The following is a 21,773-nucleotide window of genomic DNA, read 5'->3' as shown; positions in this document are numbered from 1 at the left end:
CTGTTGTTTGTCATGTAGACTAAGGGGGTGTATCTTTGCTGTAAAATATCTTTGTATTCTTTGTGTTGGGGCTCTCAACCCAACAGTCAAGAGTCTTGTGTCGAACAGCCATCATTATTTCAGAGTACTCACATCATTCACTTACGTGCGTGGTGTGACTTGCTTTCCTTACTAATACAGATCTGTGGTACTGGGTTGATCACAGTAGGACTGGTGAGGTTAATGTATTGAACGAGGAACTATGGTGCAGGTGACGCACTTTTGTTTTTTTTCCAGCTTGGAGTAGGGCGATGGAGAGTCGTTGAAAATGCAAAAGGTTTGGTTAATGTGAGTACCTAAGAATTTTTAACATTCTATATGGATTCTGTGAAGATATGAACACGTGATAAATTGTATATGTGTTTAATCTATTACTACAGATTTAATGAAGTAATGATACTAACATACTAACTTGCGCACCCAAAATGATGTAACTATAAAACGCTTATGGGATTTTCTCCGTCCGGGTACTATATTTGAAATAAAACTGCCCATAAGGCCTGCAGTATAAGAGGAGTTGCATTAATTATTGTATAAACTTTTTTCCCATAGAGTTACAGCGAATTAATGTGGAATGTTGACGTAATATATAACATCGTAGAAAGCCAAATTAGGGTTTCCATCAAACTAATTATCATTGTGGAGTTAATGTGATGTAGTAAAGTCATTTAAATATGTTGTATGAGAACCTAATCCGCTTTTATTAATCAGTTAATCTTTGCTTGTAGGCTTGGCAGAGTTTTGGATGAATGTTTTCAGTTGATGCCAAACAAGTTTGATCGGGTTTAAATCAGGAGACCTATGCAGTACATGTAGAGATGGAAAAAAATATTTTTAGATATACTGTAGGCCTATCGTAGATGTTGTAGATATTTTATTTATTTATATTTGTTTTACTACATAAATGTCTACTGACTCTGCTGTTGTCTTGACCCAGGTTATGCCCTCATTTGCAATGAAAACCCGGGCGGCAGTGTGTTTTGGGTCATTGTCTGCATTTGGAGAAGAAAAAAATACATTTAGCAATACAGCCAACATTAGGTACAATACTAGAAATATAAATGTAAATAGGCCTAAACATAACAAAATATTGCTTATAATCCTACCTTAAAAGAAACAATGTGGTCCCAGGAACACCTCTCTGACATATGGTCAACCATATCTCTTGATTATTGCTTCCTCAAAGAAATCTCGAGCCATGATACCTGAAAAAGGAGGCAATAGTGAATTATTGTGGAACACATAGCACTCCGTGAGGTGTAGACTACAATATTTTATGTACCCTATTGGCTTTTTAAACTTACCATAAAAACTCAAATACGGGCCTGGTCCCTGGCGAGAAATTGTCCCCCACAAATGGCGTTTGAGGGGATGCTTGGGACTCGGATTGCTTGTTCTTCTTCCTTTTTTTCTGTTGAATTTTTTAGCAAATTGCTCAAGGGCCACGGTTGATTCATCTGTGAAGATGACATCATTGAATGTCTCGCCAGCTTTGATCCATGCCTGGGCCTGCAGGATGCAAAGTTCTTTGTTTATTAGACCAATCATTGGGTCGGAACTACAGAACAGTACAAAACAAGAGAACACACATGGTTAATGTTCTGAAAAAAATACATATATAAAATGTATAAAATATAAAATGTCTTTCCATAAGTCCATGCAAGTTCCTTCAACTGTCTTCTGATTGTGATTAAAGGATGTAAATGTTGTGCCATGATGCCAGCAGATTACAGATGGCCTTTGCCGAGCGCTCATCATCTTCATCCATTAATGATGGTAAGCATCCCGTGCCGGACGCAACCGGTAGACCCATGAGGCGACATTGGGCTTTTGGTTTCTCTCCCTCTAAAAACAGAAATAAAAAATTCTAAATAACAAACTGGCTATATTTACAAATAAGAAAGAATTTCTCACTCCATGTTCAAAAATTGCCTTTTTCTCGCTCACCTTCGGTAGTTTGAAAACCCAATAATCTCCAAAATATTGTTCTTTTTTAAACAAGCCATGGAAGTTGGTTGCAATTTCAGTTTAATCCACCAAATACAACAAATATTGTGGTTAAACTCAAATTTACTAATTGATAAAACAACTTTATCAATTGGAACCATTAACAAGTGGAAGGGGGAAAAGTATTATTATTATTTAAAACTGTTTATCACAAGCGTGGCAGGCTGTGAATTCTGAAAACAATGTTTCTAGGATGGGCTGCTAGCAGACAATATATATTGGTCATGCATGTCATGGCTCCCGAGTGGCGCAGTGGTCTAAGGCACTGCATCTCAGTGTAAGAGGCATCACTTACAGTCCCTGGTTTGAATCCAGGCTGTATCACATCAGACCGGGATTTGGAGTCCCATAGGGCCACGCACAATTTGCCCAGCATCATCCGGGTTAGGGGAGTGTTTCGCAGGCCGGGATGCCTTTGTCCAAAAAATAGGCACGGTGGGCTTTTGGTTTCTCTCCCTCTAAAAACATAAATAAATATGTTGGCCTTTATAACTATTATTTTGGCCTTTATTCAAATTACAAATCGCTCACTTTCGGTTATTTGAAAATAAAATAATCTCCAAAATATCGTTATTTTTTAAACAAATGTATTATTATTATTAACCCTGCATCATAATTATATTAAAAAAAACTTAAATATTCTTACAGATCAGATTTGCCCTAACGAAAAATATCCCTTAGATATCAATTTAGAATCCTCCAATCCTCTAAATGTAATTATTGGCGGAGAGTCACGTCATTGAAAAAAATATTTGTTGATATACTCTAGGTCTACCGTATGTAACATGAGTCTCACTAGTGTTGAGTAATGTGCTGTTAAAAGTGTTGTAGGTCTTATTTATTTATTTATTTTTATTTATCCTTTACTTCTCCCTTCCCTCGGCACGGGGTTCCGGGCCAGGAGGTTTTGGGAGGTGGCTTCGGCTCTCGCCCGAGCCCTGATCCCCATGTCTGGGTTGTGGCTGACCGGCTCCATCCCCCCTTTCCCCATTAGGCACAGCCTCATGGCGCAGCCCCTTTCCCTGTTAGGCATGGCCGCATGGCGCACCCCCTTTCCCCGTTAGGCACGGCCGCATGGTGCACCCCAAATATCAAGTTGCACATGGGCCTATTTATATAATTAATATGAATTCGGAGGGCAGAAAGGATTGAATAGTAAAGCATTAGAGTTTCAATTATTTGTGACATTGTGGAATCTAAAGCATATTGAAGTTGAAGCAATAACCTACCTGCGTTTGGTCAAGTATTTCAGCACCGGTTCGCGCTGCTCTGTGACAAGCATGGGGACTGGTTTTGATAAATCAATTCCATTTTTTCCCCCACTGCAACCCTGTTTGGGCATTGGTAGACTACAATTAGGGTGTGGAAATGTTATGCTCTTAGTACTGTAGCCTACTCCCGACCGGTCACGTTGTACAGCGCCATATTTTCCTAACGGAAACACTGAGGGTTTCATTTCTCGTTTATCTTGGAATAGAAACACCATAATATTAATTAAATTAATTCAGCTACATTTCTTAAAATAAATCCTATATATACAAAAAAGGTTACATTCTCTAGTACAGCCAATATTGAAGTCTGTCAAATGCTTCACAAAGATACCCTCCGGTGGTCAAACTAGCACTAACTAACAAGAATGGCAACAATGGCCGACAATTATATAACGTGCCATAGAATCCTTGCTGCAGCCCACAGGGTGTACTGCAGTCTGATGCAACTTTTACAGGAAGAACCACTGCATGTGGTTGTCTCACCCAGCTATCTTAAAGACCCAGTGCTGTCCAAAATATGATTTTACTGTGTTTTATATATACTTCCACACTATGAGGAATAATATTCTGATATTGTGAAAATGATGATAATGCCCTTTTAGTTTAAGAGCTGTTTCTGCCTGTTTTGGTGGGATGAGGTTTTGGCCTTCCATTGTGACATCACCATACGGTGAATTGGTTCACCCCTGTGCTTTGCTGAAAAAAAAGTATGGGTCAGATTGACCCGCACATTTTAAGCACACTCAAGTCAATCAAAGAATCAAGCAAAAACAGCCTTGTCAGACCTTTCAGATAGAAGAAATACAAGAATATTTGATATCATAAACTCCATATTTAGAAACTATTTGTTTAACATATTTCCTTTCTCACAAACAAGCATTTTCTGTTTCCCCAAGTAGGCATTTTTTTGTAACAGTAACACTTAGGTGTGATTTGACTCTAGTGATCAAAATGATCCCTTCAGTCTTTCTCTCCACATGTTGAACACAATGTACATTGGTGCATTCTGCAGATATATTTATGTGGTGCTGGTTTTACTGTCTTTGCGAGGGAGGCAGAGCAAATCGTGTAGGCCCTGGAACAATGTTGATTACATTGGAAGCTGACATTCTACCTTGACTTCATTGTGGTGACGGTGACCATTCTATATTACCATCTTTAGACTTCATGTCCTCTCTTCTCTTGATGATGATTGTTGCATGCTCTCTCATCTTTTTATTTATTTCACCTTTATTTAACCAGGTAGGCTAGTTGAGAACAAGTTCTCATTTGCAACTGCGACCTGGCCAAGATAAAGCATAGCAATTCGACACATACAACAACACAGAGTTAAACATGGAATAAACAAAACACAGTCAATAATACAGTAGAACAAAAGAAAACAAAAAGTCTATATACAGTGAGTGCAAATGAGGTAAGTTAAGGAAATAAATAGGCCATGGTGGCGAAGTAAATACAGTACAATATTGCAATTACACACTGGAATGGTAGATCGGCAGAAGATGAATGTGCAGGTAGAGATACTGGGCTGCAAAGGAGCAAAATAAAAAAATAAATACCAGTATGGGGATGAGGTAGGTAGATAGATGGGTTGTATACAGATAGGCAGGGCTTTACCTAGCAGAGACCTGTAGATAACCTGTAGCCAGTGGGTTTGGCGACGAGTATGAAGCGAGGGCCAACCAACGAGAGCGTACAGGTCGCAATGGTGGGTAGTGTATGGGGCTTTGGTGACAAAACGGATGGCACTGTGATAGACTGCATCCAGTTTGTTGAGTAGAGTGTTGGAGGCTATTTTATAGATGACATCACCGAAGTCGAGGATTGGTAGGATGGTCAGTTTTACGAGGGTATGTTTGGCAGCATGAGTGAAGGATGCCTTGTTGCGATATGGGAAGCCGATTCTAGATGGAGATGCTTAATGTGATTCTTAATGTGCCACGGAAGGAGAGTTGTATGGCATTGAAGCTCGTCTGGAGGTTAGTTAAATATGTGCCTGTTGTATAGGGCCATTGTGTGGTCATTCTGAATGTGCTTGCATTTGTAGAGTCCTGATTGCGTTTGGAACATGTGTACCAACTTTGGTTACATTAAAAATATCTGTGTCTGATGTATATGCATTTATGTGCCAGACCACGCCCACATGAGCTTTATTGGTCAGTTTGACATACTAGTCTGGAAAATATTGCGTTGAAAGACCTTGGTCCATAGATGCCATAAATTAAGTTTCATCCTGATCGGCCATGTGGTTCCCGAAGGAATGTTTTTCAAAGCCCCAAAAAAATGGTGGAAAATCCATCACGGCAGGCCTCACGGCATGCAAATTTGTTCCTTGTGAGAAGAGGGATCTATGCACAGAATTTCAGAACTCTAGGTCAGGGATGGGCAACTGGCGGCCTACGAGCAGCAAAGGCCTCGGATCAATTTCCCTCGGAAAATAACTATTTTCTGTGATTTATTGTCAGACTATGTCATAATGGTATTCTAATTCCTAATTATATTGTCAGGCCACTGTCTGTCTCTCACACCAGTCTCTCTTATCTTGTGTCCTCTGCCCAGTATTCATTGATACAACTCTCAGATGATAAACATATGGCCTGTGCTATTCAGAATCCTTTGGACGTCCTTACCCCATTGAAGTTGACATTTAAAATGGTTAGGTAAGGGATTTGATTATGTGTAAGGATAAGGGTTAAGGTTAAGGTTTAGGGTAGGGACGTTAGGGACGTCCCAAGGATTCCAAATAGCACTGACCCTAAACATATAGGAGCTATGGATGCAAGGACTCTGAGTACACATCACGGACAAACTGAAATGGTCCACCCAAACAGACAGCGTGGTGAAGAAGGCACAACAGCTCCTCTTCAACCTCAGGAGGCTGAAGAATTTTGGCTTTTCACCTAAAACTCTCACAAACGTTTACTGATGCACAATTGAGAGCATCCTATCGGGCTGCACCGCCCACAACCGCAAGGCTCTCCAGAGGGTGGTGCCGGCTGCACAAGACATAACTGGGGGCAAACTACCTGCCAAATAGGACACCCACACCACCCGATGTCACAGGAAGGCCAAAAAGATAATTAAGGATAACAACCACCCGAGCCACTATCTGTTCACCCCGCTACCATCCAGAAGGCGAGGTCAGTACAGGTGCATCAAAGCTGGGACCGAGAGATTGAAAAACTCAAGGCCAGCAGACTGTTAAACAGCCTCTCTAACACAGAGGCTGATGCCTACATACAGACTCAAAATCATTGGCCACTTTAAAAAATGGATCACTAGTCACTTTAATAATGCCACTTTAATGTTTACATATCTTACATTAGTCATCTCATACATATGTATGTACTGTATTTTATGCCAACTATGCCAAGAGTGTGCAAAGCTGTCATCAATGCAAAGGGTGGCTATTTGAAGAATCTCAAATATACAATATATTTTAATTTGTTTAACACTTTTTTGATTACTACATGATTCCATATGTGTTATTTAATAGTTTTGATGTCTTCACTATTATTCTACAATGTATAAAATAGTAAAAATAAAGAAAAACCCTTGAATGAGTTGTTCTAAAACTTTTGACCGGTAGTGTATGTCAAATCAAATCAAATTAATTTGTCACATACACATGATTAGCAGATGTTAATGTGAGTGTAGCGAAATGCTTGTGCTTCTAGTTCCGACAATGAAGTAATAACCAACGAGTAATCTAACCTAACAATTCCACAACTACTTCCTTATACACACAAGTGTAAAGGGATAAAGAATATGTACATACAGATATATGAATGAGTGATGGTACAAAACGGCATAGGCAAGATGCAGTAGATGGTATCGAGTACAGTATATAGATATGAGATGTGTAATGTAGGGTATGTAACATAAAAGGGGCATAGTTTAAAGTGGCTAGTGATACATGTATCAAATAAAGATTGTAAGATGCAGTAGATAGAGATGATAGAGTACAGTATATACATAAACATATGAGATGAGTAATGTAGGGTATGTGAACATTATATTAAGTGGCATTGTTTAAAGTGCCTAGTGATACATTTTTTACATCAATTTCCATCAATTTCCATTATTCAAGTGAGCTACTGTTAAGTCAGTATGTTGGCAGCAGCCACTCAATGTTAGTGGGGGCTGTTTAACAGTCTGATGGCCTTGAGATAGAAGCTGTTTTTCAGTCTCTCGGTCCCTGCTTTGATGCACCTGTACTGACCTCGCCTTCTGGATGATAGCGGGGTGAACAGGCAGTGGCTCGGGTTGTTGTTGTCCTTGATGATCTTTATGGCCTTCCTGTGACATCGGGTGGTGTAGGTGTCCTGGAGGGCAGGTAGTTTGCCCCCCGGTCATGCGTTGTGCAGACTACCCTCACTACCCTCTGGAGAGCCTTAAGGTTGTGGGCGGAGCAGGTGCCGTACCAGGCGGTGATACAGACCGACAGGATGCTCTTGATTGTGCATCTGTAGAAGTTTGTGCTTTTGGTGACAAGCTGAATTTCTTCAGCCTCCTGAGGTTGAAGAGGCGCTGCTGTGCCTTCTTCACAACACTGTCTGTGTGGGTAGACCAATTCAGTTTGACCGTGATGTGTACGCCGAGGAACTTAAAACTTACTACCCTCTCCACTACTGTCCTGTCGATGTGGATAGGGGGGTGCTCCCTCTGCTGTTTCCTGAAGTCCACAATAATCTCCTTTGTTTTGTTGATGTTGAGTGTGAGGTTACTTTCCTGACACCACACTCCGAGGGCCCTCACCTCCTCCCTGCAGGCCGTCTCGTCGTTGTTGGTAATCAAGCCTACCACTGTAGTGTCGTCCGCAAACTTGATGATTGAGTGTCTACTTCCGGCGCCGACAGAGATGGCCACCTCACTTCGCGTTCCTAGGAAACTATGCAGTATTTTGTTTTTTTACGTGTTATCTCTTAAATTTGTACCCCAGGTAATCTTAGGTTTCATTACATACATTCGGTAGGAACTACTGAATATAAGGGCAACGTCAACTCACCATCATTACGACCAGGAATATGACTTTCCCGAAGCGGATCCTGTGTTTTGCCTTCCACCCAGGACAATGGATCGGATCCCAGCCGGCGAACCTAAACAACGTCTTATTCCATCCCTTTAGATATGTGCATATCAGGTAGTTGTGGAATTGTTAGATTACATGTTAGATATTACTGCACTGTCAGAACTAGAAGCACAAGCATTTCGCTACACTTGCACATCTGCTAACCATGTGTATGTGATCTATAACATTTGATTTGATTTGACTGGCCATCCATTATATACAATTAAAGTTTTAAACACGTTTTGAGGCTATACAGTGTTTGTTTTCAGTTAAACAGGCCTATGTTTGGTTAACGTCCCTTGAACAGTTTTCACATTCGAGATTAACTCCTTTACTCTCCAGCCACACCAGCCCAGGCTCAGGGTGCTAGCCTTGAGATTCACATTTTGAGTATTTGGCACACAGTTGTGGAAGGGGGAGACAATCCATCAGAGAGGTTGAGGGTGGAGAGACCATCTGCTGGTAGGGAGACAAACAAAAATGCATGTATTGTAGAGGACATCACTTTACATGGGGTTTAAGTGAGGAATGGGGTCAGCTGGAAACACTCATCATTCAACCTATAGAATGTTGTTTTTCATTATACTTATAGTTATTATTAGTGTACCGTTTAAATTGACTGTAAACCAGAATGGATGGACTGCAATTGTTGTTCAACAAAAATATGTTATTGATCACTTCTCCATCTAATAACATAATAGGCTGAATTTTAGCACGCAAACAACCTAGCAAACTCAAGGTGAAATTATTACATACATTTGTTTTTTTATTCTTCCATCACCTGCTGAATAAAAACCTAAAATGGCCCTACTTTTGAAAAAATTTAATCAGGACAGATATGCTGAAGTGGACTCGGTCGAGTACCATTAGCCAGAACCCAAAGTAATATGATTCTGCCGGACTCGGGAAGAGCTCTGCCCAAAGAGACAATGGTAGCACAGGTCTTCAGAGCTAAAGTAGTTTTGTCAGTGCTACCACACAGGGATACATTTCCTAATCTAACAGGGGTGGATAAGCCCTGCCCCAAGGACCCCAAGATGTTTCAGTTTGGAGCCTCTCCCATTCTAGAGGAGTGGAGAGCCAGGCTCAGTGAAAAGTTACCCAACCGACCTGCAGTCTCCTCCACCAATGAGAGGGATGTCGGACTGGCTAAGGAAGTTACCCACAGTATCCGACTCAGAATCTGACTCCGACCATTCAGAGAATGCACACGACGGCTCACTCCAGCTGATATTGAAGATATACGTCAGCATCTGCAACAGCTGTTGAAGGAGCCCATAGGCCTCCCCATTATGTTTGCCAGGTAGAGGAATGGATCCATCAGAATATGTTTTGATTATCGTACTCTAAACAGAGAACTATCCTTGATCAGTACACCATTCCTCACAATTACGATGCCCTGGACAGCCTGACTGGGAGCAAGTGGTTCTCTGTGCTAGATCTGCGTAGTGGATACTACCATATTGACATTAGCCCTGATGATAAGGAGAAGACAGCATTCATCTGCCCTCTGGGGTTTTACCAGTTTGAATGAATGCCTCAGGGGATCACCAGACCACCAGCATCATTACAGAACTTGATGGAGATGGCAGTAGGCGACATGAATCTTCTGGAGGTTCTTGTCTACCTGGACAACCTGATTATGTTTGGACGGACCCTAGAAAAGCACAAATAACTTTTGTTGAACCTTCTGGGCTGGCTGGAGGTGTGAGGCTTGAAGCTGTCATTTGACAAATGACAGTTCTGTCAGCATCAGGTCAAAAATGTGGGCCACATTGTGTCAGAGGAAGACATTCCTACCGATCCCGTCAAAGTGGAAACAGCGGCCACATGAGAGAGCCCACAGCTCTTGAAGTCATTGTGATTGTTCCTGGGATTCTGTGGCTGTAACTGCCACTTTATTCACAACTACTTAGCCATTGTGAAACCCCTGAAAAACCTAGCAAAAGGCTACCCCACAAGCCATCAAGGGAAGGAGGAGAATATAGCCCCCAAAATCGAGTACTACAAGATTAGGGAGCCATTTGGAGAGCGGTGAAACCCCCACTGTGACAAGGCATTCAAATATATCATCCATGCTCTTACCCACACCCCAGTGTTGGCTTTTGTGAACAGCTCAAAGCTATAAGGGAAACGGAAAGGGGATACCTAGTCAGTTGCACAACTGAATGCACTGAACCGATATCTGTTTTCTGCATTTGACCCAACCCCTCTGAATCAGAGGTGACCCTCAACCAATGAGGTTCAACCAAAAAGAAAGACTCTTGGAGTCAGCTCGTCAAGTCCTTGGTGCACGCCTACAATTTCACATGAAATGTTGCAAAAATATTCACTCCATACCTGCTGATGTTCCAGAGAGAAGGAAAGCTGCCCATCAACCTCTTCTTTGGTGTGACTCCCAACAAGAGAGAAACCCAACCACTCCAACAGTCCATCGCCAAACTGAAGCAAAGGATTAAGGAGGCATATCAGCTGGCTTCCAACAAAACCGACGAGCTACAACTTCTGATAAGGACAAATAATTACTTCTCTCTCACCTCTGCGTTCTGTTTTACGGATACATGATTACTGTATATGAATCTATTTCCAACGCTGCTTTGGATCTAGCCGGCATCCAGCTGTACCGAGCTGATCATGCAGTGCAATACATCCATAGGAGGTGATGTGTGTTTCTATATCAACAAAAACTAGTGCAGTGATGTAACTAGTCTGTCTAATTCTGCGTCTCCCGATCTATTTATCTATTTTCATCACTACAAAAAAAATATTCACGTCGTATTGGCAGACTTGCAGGCAATAAACTATTTAACTAGCTTTGAGCCTAGTGTTTGATTGCAATGCAATCTCCTCTACTGTAATGAACAGTGTCCTGACGAGACAGCAACTTTTCTATGCCAGAAAAAATGGTGCGGCATCAGTTCATTGTTATGGATGTATCCAAATAAATGTAACTAGAAAACAGCTTATACATATGCAAATGCAGCTACTTTTCTGTTATTCTGTCTGTGCTGTTTGACGTGACTGTGCTAGCCATAGTTGACCAGCTAGCAAGCAAGGGTTATGAACATTACTAGCCTGCATAGCAATTGAACAAAAAAACTGGTGTGCGTTTCTAGTAACCTAATCAATAGAATCAACAACTGGGTTTGGTGGGAGGATGGAAAAGTCTGGGTTTCTACTGGTAAATGTATGCTTTAGTATTGTTGTCTTTGGCAACCGTGTTAGAAGCGGGATAAATGCTGATGCTCTGTACATTATCTTGAAACTAATGAACTTGGAGGGGCTGGCGCTCGTCGTGCCTGTACTTTCACTCTTCCCTTGGTATTGTTTTCCATACAAGTGATGCAATTTGCCACGACAGCTTCAGCCTCTTTCTGCACACCAGGATTCCACCATTTTCCCACAAAACGATAAACTATCTTGTCCACACCAATGTGTCCCAAAGAGTGGATCTGTGTCACCAAGTAGGGTAAGAGTGCATTTGGTGCTAAACATCTCAGGTTGTATTTCCACACACCTTCTTGATTGAGTTTGCACCCTGCAGCCATCCATTCCTACACCTCATATTTTGGTGTACTGCTTTGCATGTCTCTAATGTGTTGCAATGTATCCAAGGTGTATTTACTAATCAGTTTAGGTGACAGCGGTGTTCTCTTGGCAGCCGCCTTGGCAGCTCTGTCAACCTTTACTCTTGTCTGTAAAGATATTTCCATGTGCATTTTCAAAATTGCAACATGTCAAGGTAACTGCAGAGCTTTCAGTCAAGCCGTCACCTCTGGTCCATTCTTCACAGGTGTTCCCAGTGATGTCCTGAATATTCTATTTTTCCAAAATCATGGGTAACACTGAAAGCATTACCTTGAGTCTGTGTAGATATTAGCCAGCCTTTCTCACACCCCCCTCCACAATGCTTGCACCGTCTGTGAATAAGATAAAATCAGTGTTTTCCAACCGATTACTTTTAGTAAATCCATCAGAGAGCTGATCCTAAACCAACTCACAACAGTCTTGTTCAAGTAATGGGGTATCTGGAGGAAGCATCAGAGTAGCTGGATAACATGGTGTGCCACATTGTATGATGATGTTCGGAGCCTCCAACACAGTCAACCACTTGTTCCAATGAGCAGCTGTGACCTGTGCAGCTCGATTCATTGTCAAAAGAGAATGAACAGCATGTGGACACTTGATGGTAAGATCTTGGTCAATAGCAAGCGATACCACCATCGACACAGCATGTCGATGGTGGCAGCCGAACGCCACATCATCCAGTTTCTTCGAATAGTAGCCTACAGGTTTCTCTTCTGCTGAACAAATAATGTTGTTGGTTTCACTCGGAACCTGCACAACTCTGATAACAGCCGGTTTATTATGTTGATTGATGTCTCTGTCTAGTTGTAACAGCCTGTAAATGATGTTGCCGTAGTTTTGATTCTCCCAATCAGTAGTTGTGGAAACAAAAGTTTTTTGCAAATCATTGTGTATGGATTGCACCATCTGATGTGTGATTGCCCATTTTTGGAGGAATTGAGTGCATCTTCATCTTCCATGTCAGGTAACCCTCTGTGTCTAACCACCTCTGCTTTGAACCTTTCTTCAAATTCAGCAAATGGTTGTTTCGGTTTTTGGACACATTTGGTTATCTCTCTGTAACCGATTATAAGGATGTAGATTGTAGAATTTCTTATATTGCTTTAAATGTTCCCACGTCTTCATACCCACTTCTAGTCGATGCTTCAAAGTCTTTGACTATTCATCCGACTGTTTTGGAGATGCTGATTTATGTGTGATTACTGTCACCGGGGGTTTGTCTTTAATACCTTTTATAGCCTGTGTTCGTTCTGGTTGGCCTAATACATTGTTCGTCACCACTGTCAATCTGTTGACTAAAAGCCAGGCAGTGCTGACCAGATATTTGAAACCCGATCATCCTTGCGCAACTCAGCCTGAGGGTAGATTGAGGGAACACAGGGCCCACAGGAGGTGGCCAAGTCTGCCTTTGCCTGTAAAATTGTTGAATTTCGTCTTTTAAGGTTGTCTGTTCACCAAGAGCCCTCAAACTCTATTTCTCTCTCATGTCCCATCAAGATGGAATTTCTCATCCCGTTTTCTTACTTCAGCTAATACAGTTCAAGACCATTGTGTCTTTGTCAATGAGGTAGACATTCTCTGTATTTTTCCCCAAACTTTGTATGTCAGACAGACTCCATACAATCTTCGTCAACAATGATATAATATTTCTTTATTATCTCTTGCCTACACTTCTCTACTTTTAAGTTCTTCATATCACTAGACAGTGAATTCAAAATATGTTTTATGTTCACATCCGGAGCAGCCGTTCCGCCTCTTCTCCAGTGTGGTTCTCACTTAAAAATGTCATTACATTAACTTCAAAATTTTTATCTTATAAATCTATGTTTATATATTTATTTAACCCCAAAATATACTGTCACAGTTGTTGTCTGGAGATCGAGAGGAGGACCAAGATGCGGCGTGGTAAATGTTCGTCATTTTAATGGGAAAACTTAACACTGCAAAACAACAACGTGACAGCCGTGACGCTAATGAACAATCGTGCTGACACAAACACTACACAGACAATCACTCACAACCCACAACGACAAAACAGGCTACCTAAATATGGTTCCCAATCAGAGACAATGACTAACACCTGCCTCTGATTGAGAAACATATCAGGCCAAACACAGAAAGACAAACTAGACATAGAATGCCCACTCAGATCACACCCTGACCAAACAAAACATATAAACATACAAAGCAAACTATGGTCAGGGCGTAACATATACATACAATATCGTTCACAAGTTTGGGGTTACTTAGAAATGTCCAGTTGAGGACTTGTGAGGTGTCTTTCTCAAACTAGACACTCTAATGTCCTCTTGCTCAGTTGTGCAATGTCCTCTTTCTATTCTGGTCAGAGATAGTTTGTGCTGTTCCGTGAAGGGAGTAGTACACAGCGCTGTACGAGATCTTCAGTTTCTTGGCAATTTCTCGCATGGAATAGCCTTCATTTCTCAGAACAAGAATAGACTGACAAGTTTCAGAAGAAAGTTTCTGGCCATTTTGAGCCTATAATCAAACCCACAAATGCTGATTCTCCAGATACTCAACTAGTCTAAAGAAGGCCAGTTTTATTGCCTCTTTAATCAGGACAACAGCAAAAGATTCAAACCTTGTACATAAGAGATACATATCACTCATGCATGCACTTATTATAACCTGATTTGGTTATTTTAAATGATATCGGTCTAGACTCACCCAGCAATATGTTGGCAGTCAATCAGGAGATTATGAGTTGACTCCCAAAGTGGATTGCACCCAGCCCTCTCTCTTTCCCCTGGATCAACAGACAGTTGATTAGTTTTTTCTTGTTGTTGGTCACGACCAATTAATCCGGGTCATGGCACCAAGTTTTAGCAGTTGATGTTATTCTTCAATAACACAGAACCCAAAGCAAATCAGGGGAGAAAATGTGGTTTATTCAAAGATTTTGATCCAATTAGAAATTGCCACGTATAGCTAAGAGTCTGGGACTGAAATTCCTCCCATGTCTCTGATCCATTAATCATTAATTCCCTATTACAGAAAAACAACTATTTTCAGTGATCGTTAATTCCCTAATTGACCTTCAGTCCTTCACTCCTCCTTCAAATATTCTTACAGAGGGATGAGAAGGGACTCCGCTCTGCGTCGTCCCAAGTATGTCGTCCATTATTTACAAGATAATGTACAGAGCATGGTCATTATCCTTACATGTGTTAAAGTAATGATGGACTGTCATTGCTCTTTGCTTATATTAGATGTTATTGCCATAATATGGACTTGGTATTTTACCGAATAGGGCTATCTTTTTTCTACCACCCCTACCTTGTCACAACACAACTGATTGGCTCAAACGCATTAAGAAGGAAATACATTCCACAAATGAACTCCTTTTAATTGAAATTCATTGCAGGTTTCATTGCAGATTACCTCATGAAGCTGGTTGAATAAAGCCAGAGTGTGCAAAGCTGTCAGCAAGGCAAAGGGTGGCTACCAAAAGGTGTCGCCACAAGATGGCGCCGACGGAGATGGCAGCATCGTGACTAGCTCAAAGGAAACGTTGCAGTTTTTTGCGATATTACTTGTTAGATATTACTGCACTATCGGAGATAGAAGCACAAGCATTTCGCTACATCCACAATAACATCTGCTGTATGTGACCAATAAAAGTTTATTTGATTTGATTATCCTACAATGTAGAAAATAGTAAAATTGATAAAAACCTTTGAATGAGTAGGTGTGCCCAAACTTTTGACTGGTACTGTATGTGGTACAGAGATGGGGTTGTCATTCAAAAATCATGTTAAACACTATAATTGCACACAGGGTGAGTCCATGCAATTTATTATGTGACTTGTTAATAATAATAATAATATTGCATACAGAAAGAAGTATGTTTAACAGAAAAGCTAAATAAGCAGGTATGCGTCCTCTTCGTAGCGCGTGCACAGACTGATTTTCAACTCTGACTCCCAGTCCAAAAACTCTACATTCTTCCTCGTTTGGGATGAAACAAAGACTGTTGACATCTAGTGGAAGCCATAGGAATTGCAATCTGGGAGCTTGAATCACATATGACCCATAGCTTCCCTTGCAAGAGCATGAAATCTCAAGCAATAAAAAATTCTGGTTGGTCTTTTTCGATTTTCTCCTACCATGTCAATTGTGTTATAGTCTCATACATTATTTTAACATTTCTACAAACCTCAAGATGTTATCTATCCAATAGTACCAATTATATGCATTTCCTGGCTGGGCCTGAGTAACAGGCAGTTTACTTTGGGAACGTCAGTCAGGCGGAAATTCTGAAAAAAGGACCCTAGCCCTATGAAGTTTTTAAAGGTCTTACTCACATCGACTGCGGAGAGCCTGATCACACAGTCGTCAGGAAGAGCTGATGCTCTCATGCATGTTTCATTACTTTAATATTTATTTACACTGCAGACAAAATATCCCACAGACCTCTCATGAACTTTCACTGCCAATTCCCTGGGCAGTGTTAGGTTCTTATTTATCAGAGGAAATAACTCACGGACACTAGAGAAGCTTAACCAAGTGTAATTCTTCCCAAAGGGTCGTTATAGCTGTAATTCAGACAACCAGACATTTCTCACCATCACAGGTATGAATATCCCACTTAAGACACTCCTCCTTCTCTCCAATCCTAACATCTTATGGTTTTAAACAGGGAGTGGGTATTACTCCCTTCAGGGGATCTGACCTGACCTCAACCCCTCCTTCGCCTAATCCAAAGATGTTCATCTGCTTCCCCTATAGCAATCCTTTGATCTCCTCCCATCCACCCAGCACATTCCACAGCCACTCTGTCTTACAGATCTCACTCCTTTATATACTATGTGTCTGATCTATCATGTCTTTAATATCTCAATGTTCAACATTTCGAATCCAACAGTCCCTCTTGAACAATAGCATCCTAATGTTAAATTTATACAGTGCCTTGCGAAAGTATTCGGCCCCCTTGAACTTTGCGACCTTTTGCCACATTTCAGGCTTCAAACATAAAGATATAAAACTGTATTTTTTTGTGAAGAATCAACAACAAGTGGGACACAATCATGAAGTGGAACGACATTTATTGGATATTTCAAACTTTTTTAACAAATCAAAAACTGAAAAATTGGGCGTGCAAAATTATTCAGCCCCCTTAAGTTAATAATTTGTAGCGCCACCTTTTGCTGCGATTACAGCTGTAAGTCGCTTGGGGTATGTCTCTATCAGTTTTGCACATCGAGAGACTGACATTTTTTCCCATTCCTCCTTGCAAAACAGCTCGAGCTCAGTGAGGTTGGATGGAGAGCATTTGTGAACAGCAGTTTTCAGTTCTTTCCACAGATTCTCGATTGGATTCAGGTCTGGACTTTGAGTTGGCCATTCTAACACCTGGATATGTTTATTTTTGAACCATTCCATTGTAGATTTTGCTTTATGTTTTGGATCATTGTCTTGTCGGAAGACAAATCTCCGTCCCAGTCTCAGGTCTTTTGCAGACTCCATCAGGTTTTCTTCCAGAATGGTCCTGTATTTGGCTCCATCCATCTTCCCATCAATTTTAACCATCTTCCCTGTCCCTGCTGAAGAAAAGCAGGCCCAAATCATGATGCTGCCACCACCATGTTTGACAGTGGGGATGGTGTGTTCAGCTGTGTTGCTTTTACGCCAAACATAACGTTTTGCATTGTTGCCAAAAAGTTCAATTTTGGTTTCATCTGACCAGAGCACCTTCTTCCACATGTTTGGTGTGTCTCCCAGGTGGCTTGTGGCATACTTTAAACGACACTTTTTATGGATTTCTTTAAGAAATGGCTTTCTTCTTGCCACTCTTCCATAATGGCCAGATTTGTGCAATATACGACTGATTGTTGTCCTATGGACAGAGTCTCCCACCTTAGCTGTAGATCTCTGCAGTTCATTCAGAGTGATCATGGGCCTCTTGGCTGCATCTCTGATCAGTCTTCTCCTTGTATGAGCTGAAAGTTTAGAGGGACGGCCAGGTCTTGGTAGATTTGCAGTGGTCTGATACTACTTCCATTTCAATTCCACAATTCCACTAATTCCATTTTGCACAGTGCTCCTTGGGATGTTTAAAGCTTGGGAAATCTTTTTGTATCCAAATCCGGCTTTAAACTTCTTCACAACAGTATCTCGGACCTGCCTGGTGTGTTCCTTGTTCTTCATGATGCTCGCTGCGCTTTTAACGGACCTCTGAGACTATCACAAAGCAGGTGCATTTATACGGAGACTTGATTACACACAGGTGGATTGTATTTATCATCATTAGTCATTTAGGTCAACATTGGATCATTCAGAGATCCTCACTGAACTTCTGGAGAGAGTTTGCTGCACTGAAAGTAAAGGGGCTGAATAATTTTGCACGCACAATTTTTCAGTTTTTGATTTGTTAAAAAAGTTTGATATATCCAATAAATGTCGTTCCACTTCATGATTGTGTCCCACTTGTTGTTGATTCTTCACAAAAAAATACAGTTTTATATCTTTATGTTTGAAGCCTGAAATGTGGCAAAAGGTCGCAAAGTTCAAGGGGGCCGAATACTTTCGCAAGGCACTGTATAAACTCGGAAATTACTAATTAATGTACAAACGATCGTAAAACATGAATTTAAAAACTAACAAATGGAACTAACAATGATAACAAACATTCCCCATGAGGTTTACAAACTCAGAGACTTATGGCCTCTGTTCTATAATCACATCATACAGAATTTTATTTCCATCTCTCATCACACAATAAAATGTCATTCCAGCTGAATCTGCTGTCTTGTTCCATGTCAGCTGGAGCGCTTTTTTGTTTCTCCACTCTCTCCTTATGGCTCCTAAGAGAGTTATAGCTTAAGACTTGGAAAGCAACAAAAAGACACACAAAACATAACAGTATGAACAATGTGATAAGCTATGCATAATTATACATCTTCAAATGTATTACTGGAGAATACGGTTGACTTCATGGCTTTGTCCCATAACACACATCACCAAAGTTATTCACACTTGTCTTCCTATTTCCACATTGTCACGCCCTGGCCATAGAGAGGCTTTTATTCTCTATTTTGGTTAGGCCAGGGTGTGACTAGGGTGGGCATTCTATGTTCATGTTCTATGTTTTGGATTTCTGTGTTGTTTGGCCGGTGTGGTTCTCAATCAGAGGCAGCTGTCTATCGTTGTCTCTGATTGAGAACCAAACTTAGGTAGCCTTTTCCCACCTGTGTGGTGTGGGTAGTTGCTTACGGTTTTTGTGTCTGCACCAGACAGAACTGTTTTGGTTGTTTCTTTGTTGTTTTGGTTATTCAGTGTTCAGTTAAATAAACAAGATGAACACTTACCACTCTGCACCTTGGTCCTCACCTTCTTCCACCAACGGCAGTTACACACATAATCTGCCGTGATTCACCACCCCAACAGGGCACAAAACTAACCTCCCATTCACACATACACTTTTAAGGCCACTACAACTAGGCTATAACTCCGTTATAGGTTATGCAGGGCACCAACCCCGCCGGGATTTACCCCCTAGGACTTACCTTTGGCAGATTCTAAACTCCTCAGGTTTACTTTTGGGGCCTCACCCTTTTTTATAGTAATCACAGGCATTAACCCACTGGTATTTACTATTGACTTTATAGTACTAGCAGGAACCAACCTACTAGGGATTTACCACCTAGGACTTACCCTACAGGTACCAGCCTGTATGAGTTTACCTTCCAGAACTTACCATTTACCATAAAGCTATGACTGGTCGTTACACAATGGGCCTACAGAATTAAACTTAGGCTCTCCAGGTCTGTATCCCATATTTTGTTCAGCCAACGATTCTCACCTCGCCAAGAAGTCAAAATTAGTGGAAACAGATATAGAAACAAGACTACCATGTTTGTTGCCAGCTCTGCTCCACTGATCTGGACTCTTTGGTTTGACTACAAATTGTGGTGAATCCTGCCGACAACACCATCTGTCAGGTTCTTATTTATCCGAGTAAGTAACACATGGACACTAGAGAAGCTTAACCAAGTTTAATTCTTCCCAGAGGGTCGTTACAGCTGAAATTCAGACAATCACACATTTCTCACCATCACAGGTATACAGTGGGGAGAACAAGTATTTGATACACTGCCGATTTTGCAGGTTTTCCTACTTACAAAGCATGGGTCGGTAATTTTTATCATAGGTACACTTCAACTGTGAGAGACGGAATCTAAAACAAAAATACAGAAAATCACATTGTATGATTTTTAAGTAGTTATTTAGCATTTTATTGCATGACATAAGTATTTGATACATCAGAAAAGCAGAACTTAATATTTGGTACAGAAACCTTTGTTTGCAATTACAGAGATCATATGTTTCCTGTAGTTCTTGACCAGGTTTGCACACACTGCAGCAGGGATTTTGGCCCACTACATACAGACCTTCTCCAGATCCTTCAGGTTTCGAGGCTGTCGCTGGGCAATACGGACTTTCAGCTCCCTTCAAAGATTTTCTATTGCGTTCAGGTCTGGAGACTGGCTAGGCCACTCCAGGACCTTGAGATGCTTCTTACGGAGCCACTCCTTAGTTGGCCTGGCTGTGTGTTTCGGGTCGTTGTTATGCTGGAAGACCCAGCCACGACCCATCTTCAATTCTCTTACTGAGGGAAGGAGGTTGTTGGCCAAGATCTCGCGATACATGGCCCCATCCATCCTCCCCTCAATACGGTGCAGTCGTCCTGTCCCCTTTGCAGAAAAGCATCCCAAAGAATGATGTTTCCACCTCCATGCTTCTCGGTTGGGATGGTGTTCTTGGGGTTGTACTCATCCTTCTACCTCCTCCAAACACGGCGAGTGGAGTTTAGACCAAAAAGCTCTATTTTTGTCTCATCAGACCACATGACCTTCTCCCATTCCTCCTCTGCATCATCCAGATGGTAATTGGCAAACTTCAGACGGGCCTGGACATGCGCTGGCTTGAGCAGGGGGACCTTGCGTGTGCTGCAGGATTTTAATCCATCACGGCATAGTGTGTTACTAATGGTTTTCTTTGAGTGTGGTCCCAGCTCTCTTCAGGTCATTGACCAGGTCCTGCCGTGTGGTTCTGGGCTGATCCCTCACCTTCCTCATGATCATTGATGCCCGACGAGGTGAGATCTTGCATGGAGCCCCAGACCGAGGGTGGTTGACCGTCATCTTGAACTTCTTCCATTTTCTAATAATTGTGCCAACAGTTGTTGCCTTCTCACCAAGCTGCTTGCCTATTGTCCTGTAGCCCATCCCAGCCTTGTGCAGGTCTATAATTTTAGCCAGCGCACAGCTCTCTGGTCTTGGCCATTGTGGAGAGGTTGGAGTCTGTTTGATTGAGTGTGTGGACAGGTATCTTTTATACAGGTAACGAGTTCAAACAGGTGCTGTGTAAGCAGGAAAACCTGCAAAATCGGCAGTGTATCAAATACTTGTTCTCCCCACTGTATATGTCCCACTTTAGACTCTCCTCCTCTCCAACCCGTATTACTCCCTTCAGGGGATCTGACCTGACCTCCTGACCTCAACCCTTCCTATAGCAATCCTTTGATCTCCTCCCGTCCAACCAGCACATTCCATAGCCACTCTGTTTTTCTACAGATTTCACTCCTTTATATACTATGCGTCTGATCTATCATGTCTTTAATATCACAGTTTTTATAACGTAGAATCCAACAGTAGTAATCTGCCTTTCTTCAACATTGTGTCATCATTCCAATGCCTGATGCAGGATAACTGCATATTCCCTTAATGCATCTTCATAGTATAGGATCACTGTGTTCCTTCTCCAGCTGTTACAGA

Source organism: Oncorhynchus mykiss, chromosome 7 (assembly GCF_057628025.1).
Source record: "Oncorhynchus mykiss isolate SJ-2025 chromosome 7, ASM5762802v1, whole genome shotgun sequence".
Lineage (NCBI taxonomy): Eukaryota > Metazoa > Chordata > Actinopteri > Salmoniformes > Salmonidae > Oncorhynchus > Oncorhynchus mykiss.
Note: the sequence above shows the minus strand (reverse complement) of the source record.